Source organism: Solea senegalensis, unplaced genomic scaffold (assembly GCF_019176455.1).
Source record: "Solea senegalensis isolate Sse05_10M unplaced genomic scaffold, IFAPA_SoseM_1 scf7180000017304, whole genome shotgun sequence".
NCBI lineage: Eukaryota > Metazoa > Chordata > Actinopteri > Pleuronectiformes > Soleidae > Solea > Solea senegalensis.
In genome coordinates, this window is record NW_025322328.1 from 5,564 (window position 1) to 13,074 (window position 7,511).

The 7,511-nt window shown below is 37.1% G+C and overlaps 1 long non-coding RNA gene across 1 annotated transcript; it reads right to left on the reverse strand.

Annotated features, from left to right (window-relative positions):
* Positions 1 to 344: 344 nt before the first annotated feature.
* LOC122764185 lies at positions 345 to 2,654 on the reverse strand. Its single transcript, XR_006359559.1, has 3 exons — positions 2,389 to 2,654; positions 1,780 to 2,289; positions 345 to 373 (listed from the first exon to the last, which is right to left on the reverse strand). It is a non-coding gene; the product is annotated as an uncharacterized LOC122764185 (long non-coding RNA).
* Positions 2,655 to 7,511: the final 4,857 nt, after the last annotated feature.

The following is a 7,511-nucleotide window of genomic DNA, read 5'->3' on the forward strand; positions in this document are numbered from 1 at the left end:
TGTGAACTGTTGTGTTTCTCTGCTCTCCTTGATGTTGTCTATGTACAGACCTGAGATCATGTATGTTATGATTTGGCGCTATACAAATCAAATTCAATTGAATAAACTGTCCCAATATACAGATTTACAGAGAATAACTTGTTTTCTACTGTAAAGTGTAAACCTCATATATAAAAAGCACGTCTTCTCTTTGTTGTTGTCATGAGTTTGTGCAAATGAGCTCCTCACTGACTTATCACTGCTCCACTCAAAGCATCATATTGAAAGCACTTTAAAGAGTTACCTCTCAGTTTGAGTGGAAAATCTCCTTCATGTTTCCTGGAGGACGTCTGATGTGGATCTGTGTTCAGTCCAGTGATCACACGAGAGAAAACTGTAACACATCAGGAGTTTTCTGTCAGAGAAGGTGTTTTATGAAACCTGCTGTTCATGTCACTTACATATTTGTGCCAGTAGATGGTGCTAGGCTACTCTGTATGTGACTGAAGGGCTGTTGTCTGCATTCAAGTCAGCTGATGAGCTCAGTTTTGAGAGCAAAAGTCCAATTAGATCCTGGATTACTTATTAACTGCATATTTGTTCATCAAGGACATCAAAAAGTACTAAGTACAATTACATTTCAATCATAAATGTGGATTTGATACCACTTCAAAAAAAGAATAACCTCAGTTTTGTTCAAGTCAACTTTGACCCTGGATTACTCCCAAAGTTCCAAGACAGTCTGGCTGCAGACCTGCACTGTGAGGTCTCCTGCACGGTCAGAACTGGAAGTTGATTCGAAGCCTTTCAAAATAAAAGCGAACATACCGGAAGCACGTATTTTTCGTTCCCCATGAGAAGTGTGGAGACGACGAGGTGAGTAAAAGTCAAGTGACAACAACTTTGTGTCATACGAAGAAACAGAAACAGTCTTTATTCACTAGAACGTTATGTTGCACACTATATATTGACTATATAAAGTTATATTAATTTGAAAGAATTGGGTTTTGGACTTTTGGGTAGTTTTTAGCGTTGTTATCGTATCGATAGTGCTCACTTAAATGTGCCATTTTCCTACTCAAAGACCAAGAAAACTGAGTTATATCATATAGTTTTTATATCATTTTGTTTTACTTATTACGACATTATTTGTCTCTTACAGATGCATATTTCAATCTGAAGTACCGACACTACGCCCAAAGTTGAACGCTGCACGTCATGCTGCAAGCGATTTCACTGCCCCCTTGTGCCTAAAAGTGAAACCAACACAATTGTCCAAGCTGCAGAGCCACTTAGAGGCACATAGGAAAGGTGGCATTTTATTTAAAGGTAAGCATAATGTATTTGTCTGTGTGTTTGTACTCATAAGTATGAGCCAACGCTACTAACTTCTGACAGGTTGTGGTTTGGCTGGTAAAAGGGGAAAAGGAAAATGAAGGGAATGTAAGTTGCAGTGAAGAACACCTGACACCTCACCTCACAGTTTTAGTCACTTTCAAAAATGAAAAGTTTAGAATCACATTCATAACAGAGGTTATTGGTTATGTGGGTCATGTAACTAGGTATTCAGTCATTCACTTTGAATACACAAAGCTAAGTTCATTTAAAATCATCAACCCTCACACCCTCCACTGGCAAATCCATGTGGTCCACAAGGTAAGAACATAGCACAAACAATATTAAGCAATTATTCAATGAATTATGAGTAGGGCTGTAACAATATGCAATATGAAACCGAAATCGCGACACTCAGATGCACGATCCTGTGTCGCGGTGTGAGAAGGAAGAATCGTGACACACCCCTTCCAACTCCCAGAGTGATCCCTCCCGTTCAGATCCAATGAATCATGTGACGCCTGCCTGCAAAAGTTGAGCTAGTTGAAGAAGAACGTGAGGAAACATGGCAACCAACCCAGAAATAGCGGATCCTCCCTCTTCATGTCAGTCAGCAGTATGGCAACATTTGGGCTACATGGTGGAGCTAAAGGACGGCAATCGTGTAGTCGACAAGACCCACACAATTTGCTGTAAGTGCTTTAAGTGACAACAGATAACGGCAGAAACATTGCCAATGCTGTCGAAGCGGCCGGATTTTCACCGCATATACGTTAATCTGGCTGCGCAGAGAGCGATGGGCGTTCACCAGACGTCCCGACTCCTCGGCAGAGTGAGGACAGTTGTCACGTTTTTCCACCGCAGCACAACAGCTGCAGCTGTGTTGAAGGAGAAACAGGTGATGCTACAGCTGCCCTTACACAAGCTGGTCACTGCAGGTGACATTGTCACAGCACAGAGAGCAAGCCTCCTCTTCTGAAGAACAAGAAGAAGAAGAAGAATGTTCAACTCCCTTAAATCAAGTTTGGTTTTCTTAAGAGAAAGAAGTTGTTTATTTGTTTCATGTTTACTTACTTGATGTGTGGTTTGCAGCACAGGCAGTAAGCCTCAGTTACCTCAGTGTGAAACACTAGCCATTTCATTTACTTTGTAAATGTAAGAGAACTTGATTGAAGAAGAATTTTCAACATGCTCCAATCATCTCCACAGTGGAGTTTAGTTCTGTTTGTTTTTCAACAGTATTTTGTTACAAAGAAAACACAAGTGTTATAGCTTTGGCTATTTATGGCTATTTATATTGTTAATAATTTGCATAGTTAATCTTGTTCTTTGGTGTTCAGTTTATAAAGGTTTTTTCAACTCCCCCAAAAATAAATAAATAAATTGTGATACAAATCGAATCGTGGGTTTGGTGTATCGTTACAGCCCTAATTATGAGGTGTTACAATTGCAAACACACATAAGATATGCCTACATAAAAAAATGAGTAAATCAATATGTAAATGGGTCCAACAGTGCAGGGGGCTACATTTTCAATGCTAAATAATGGTATAAAAGAACAGTCAGCAATAGGTTGGAGTGTAGATGCATTATGCCATCACACATTAAGGTGTATTTACAGAGATTTATTGTTTCAAAATTCATTTATAGTGCACACTAAACTAACAGCTGTCCTTTTTACGAATTAAATTAAAATACTGGAGTAAAATAATGCATGTTTTGAGGAGGCTAATAATGTTTTAAGGGGATCATAACAATAGCTGTACATCTAGTTTGCACTGATTATCTGTAGAATAACCCTAGTGGGTCATAACGTTTTGTATTTTATTTTTTTAATAAAATATTTTGTTTGTTTTTATTTTTATTATTATCCTGCGTTTTTTCACCTTATCCAGTTGAACTGGAAAGATATACCGTTTTTTTAAATCTCTTTAATTAAACACATGGATACACATAAACATATTTACATTGTAAACATAAAATAAAGACCCAAGAAATAAACATCGGGAACGAAAAATACGTGCTTCCGGTATGCTCGCTTTTATTTTGAAAAGCTTCCGATCCTGACAGTACAGGAGACCTCAAAGTGCAGGTCTGCAACGAAAGGTCCTGACAGTGCAGGTCTGCAGCCAGACCCCTCTCAAAAGTTTTTGGTGCATTAAGCACTTATAGTACTTGTAGTACTTATAGTACTTAAAGCTACTAAATCAAGTCATTATTTTGATGATAATATGAATATATGACATTATTATTTCACTTTTAATCCAAATGATCATTTACAATCGTTCATTTAATCTCATTTAACATTGTGTTCGCGTTTGACGGGACTTTATGTTTCGGTTTGGACGCTTGAGTAGAATTGACATAAAGAAGAAAACATGACGTCACATTTAGGAAAAACAAAAGACGACTGACTGGAGTTATGACAGGCTGGAAGTTTCCATTCTAATCTGTCAGGATTAAGCAGTACATATACTTCATGACTGTACTTAAGTACACATTCCACGTATTTGTACCTGACTTTGTTATTTCTAGCAACTTTGACTGCATTTTATATCAGAAATGATTTTTGATACTCAAGTAGAGTAAATGTCAAACTTTAAGACTTTTACTCAAGTCTCACTTTAAGGTACTTGACTCACACGCACTAAATCATCATATATCATCATATATCATCATATATTATCATCATAATCACGTCATCACTCACCAGTCTGTCCTCATGCTGCGCAGTTCAAATGGCGACTGAAGCAAAGTTACAGAATAGTTACTTTCACTTTCTCTTACAGGAAATGAGTCGAGCAGGAAATAAAGAGGCAGCGCGAGAGTTCTACATCTATGTTTGTGGACTTGAATTTATTATTTACACTTATTGTTCCTAACAGTATGATCATAAGTCTGCGGGGTTTCTGGCCTGAATTGATTTGAATATTTTCTGATCGTTATATGAATATCATATATTTAATAGAATGATTACAGTGAATTGAACACATACTACTCTAAGGTGTAAAATAGTATCAGACAAAAAACATCCAACATAATGAATGAAATATCATTGAAATAAGAGGAACATTCAATCAATAAATCCCTTCAATTTAACTGGGATTAAAGGCTTTAATGAACAAAAGGTGTTTAGAACACTTGTAATCATTGGTAGCAACTATAGGTGAGAAGAAAAGTGCAATTATTGGTGTTTGAACATCGTTGGTTTGAAATAAGTGAGCAAAGATGCTTCAGAAACGTTCCATTTCAATCAACTCTGCGTCCTATTTTGATTCACTTGGCTCCAGCGTCTGCTCAACAACTATCACTGTCAGTGGGTCAAAACAGCAGAAAACCCGCGCACCACCGCCACCGTGTGGCAGACATGTGAAGTGCGAGTAACACGACAAAACAAACAGGCAAACATGTTGATACCATGGATGTATTAGAACAACTGGATAGAGCTCCGCCCCTTTGCCTCCGTTCATTCCTATGGAGTTCTTTTGGATTGTTTTTTGAATGATTAATTGAACAAAATAATGTAGAAACAACAAGGCTCACATCTTTGTTTAAACCTTTCAAAGGAGCAGGTGCACAGGAAGAACGCAGAAGAGAAACATTTGCATGATCAAATACAGACAAATCAAACAAGATCAAAAACTAAAGAAAAAGTTAGCTAAGGCTTTTGTTTTTAGATCCTATTTTTCAAATCAAGTGAAAAGTGTCATTGCATTTTTACCTTTCATCATGTTAAAGAAACTGATTATGAAACACAATAAATCGAAGTTTCACGTTCATATATTTCCATGTGTTCCAAGTATTAATATATCGTTTAGCATTATTGACCATAACAAGAGCATAAATCATGTCCTCTTTAGAGAAGGGCTGGAGTCGGATCTCTGTGTGCAGCCAGTCACGTGTGCTTCAGAGGACACACAATGAAAGCTTTCAATATCATCACAAAATACACATTTATTTGTTTCCAAAGCAAATCTCTGCCGTAACATTTCACTGGACACAGGTTACACAACATTTAACATTTTCAAATGGACTTCTTTTGCTTTTGGATTTATGGGAAATTGGAAATATTGAGATCACAAAGAATATATAATATCTTTGGAGAAGATTGGTTTGATGCACTTTTGAAAAGACAATAAAGGGTGTGTGACGTTTTATTAGGAATTTGAATGCTCTCAAAGTTACAGCTTCCAACTAGGAGATGTGGAACATTAGGAGTGATGTGAGTCGAGTTTGAAATAATCCCTTGAATTCAATTCAAAGTAGGATTAGGGATGGCTTTCATTATGGATGCAAAGGAATTACGATTAATGACTAGATCATATTTAAGGCAAAACTGTTCATGCGTCATCACACACTAAATGAATTAAAGAGCAAATACCTTTATCCATGCAGTTCTTGTTATACAGCGACTTGTTTTTAATTGTAATGTATCTGTTTGTTACGAGGGGTGAAATTATGATTGTACAAAAGTTTCCAATATAAAAGGACTTGCTGGTGAAACAGGGATCATTTAACAGGACGTTTCTGAATATTCAAATCACACTTTAATAAAAAGTGCCTCCATATGATACCAGAAGCTCTTATTGTGAAGGAAGGATTTGAACCCGTTCATGTTCAGTGTTCCATTGATAAAATCTGTGTATTCTCTTAATAAAGTGCATCTTTTTCTTCCAAATATAATCCAAATGAATTTGGTTGACCTTCTGAATGGCTCTGTTAGGGAAGGCCAAAGAATACGCTGGATAGAAACATCTCCATATGCTTTCAATCTTAGTAAGAAAGACTCCACCTAGTAAACTGATGTCTCTCAATAACCAGGAGTTCAGTTTAGTTTGACTGATTGAGTTATTACACTCCACACATAGATACATGTATCCCTAAGTATTGAACAGCTGATTTGATAGGAATGTTTTCTGTTTCTGCTTCTGTTAAATCACTCTGATGAATTTGTTCAAATCAAGTTTCAGCCTCGAGGCGTCGCATTATCTTGGGGACCTCAGTTTCACAGAGACGGTCGTATCGTCTGCGCGCTGGCTAACAACAACAACAGGTATCCCAAGAACATTTAAAGGAGCAATGTGTGAATTTTTCATAAAAATAGAGAGCATTTCTGTGGCAATGATAAAGAGAAGCGGAGAGACGGGGCAGCTTTGTTTGACCCCACGTTTGATAGCAGATCTCCGTGATGTACCTCCTGGTAACCAAATAGAGCTGTTTGCATTATCATAAAGAGACTCAGTAGTGGCTCCAAATTTATTCCCAAAGCCTAAAAGTTTGAAGCACTGAAAGATAAAGTGATGCTCAATTGAGTATAAAAAATTTAAAAAAGTCAAGAAACAAAATGAAGCCGTCGTCTTCTACTAAAGGATTATAATCTAGGAGATGGATCACCAAACGGATGTTGTTGTGAATGGATCCATCTTTCATAAATCCAGATTGGGAGGCACAAGCGTTACAATCTTATAATCAGTGTTTAATTACGTGATGGGTCTAAGATTATCCAAAATGTTGAAGTTTTTGAGTAAGTCCCAACAAATGAGGTGTAAGGCCATCACAGCCAGGAGATTTATTTAAAGACAAGCTCAAAAATATTAATATCAGCTTCACAGAACTTTGCAAACTCCTCATCTGTACAGAGGATAAGATCTTTGATATGGTGAAAAAAGGAGTCTGAATCTGCTGCAGAGTGTCATTTAGTGTCAAAGGAAGTTATTTCCTTAGTAATCAAGTCTGGATCTGGACATAGTGTGATGGAAATGATGTACTTCATGTACTTCATGAAGAGAAATGTTCAATGGAACTGTTTGATGTGACTTGTGACCTGTAACCCTTTGTACCGTTTTAGGACACATGTAATACTCAATGTTATCACTTGCTACAATGTGAGTGATTCCTTTAAGTACAGAATGGCAGGGTGATAACATACCATCAGAGACAGATAAATACCATGTGTTTCTTCCAAGACAGTGAGTCTTCACTTTGTAACAGGCCTGTGTGTTGCTTTGTGAATGCTCCTCTTGTACAAGATTAAACCCTTGTTTGGATTTTGAGCTGACTCCCATCTCCTTCCTCCAGTTCTAAATGATTGCAGAATTACGTTAAAAGCGTTAAAATAAAAATACAATACAATTGAAGGAGAAAAAATTCAATTGTTAATAGTTGTTATAAATGTTGTTGTGAACCTGACGAGGTTC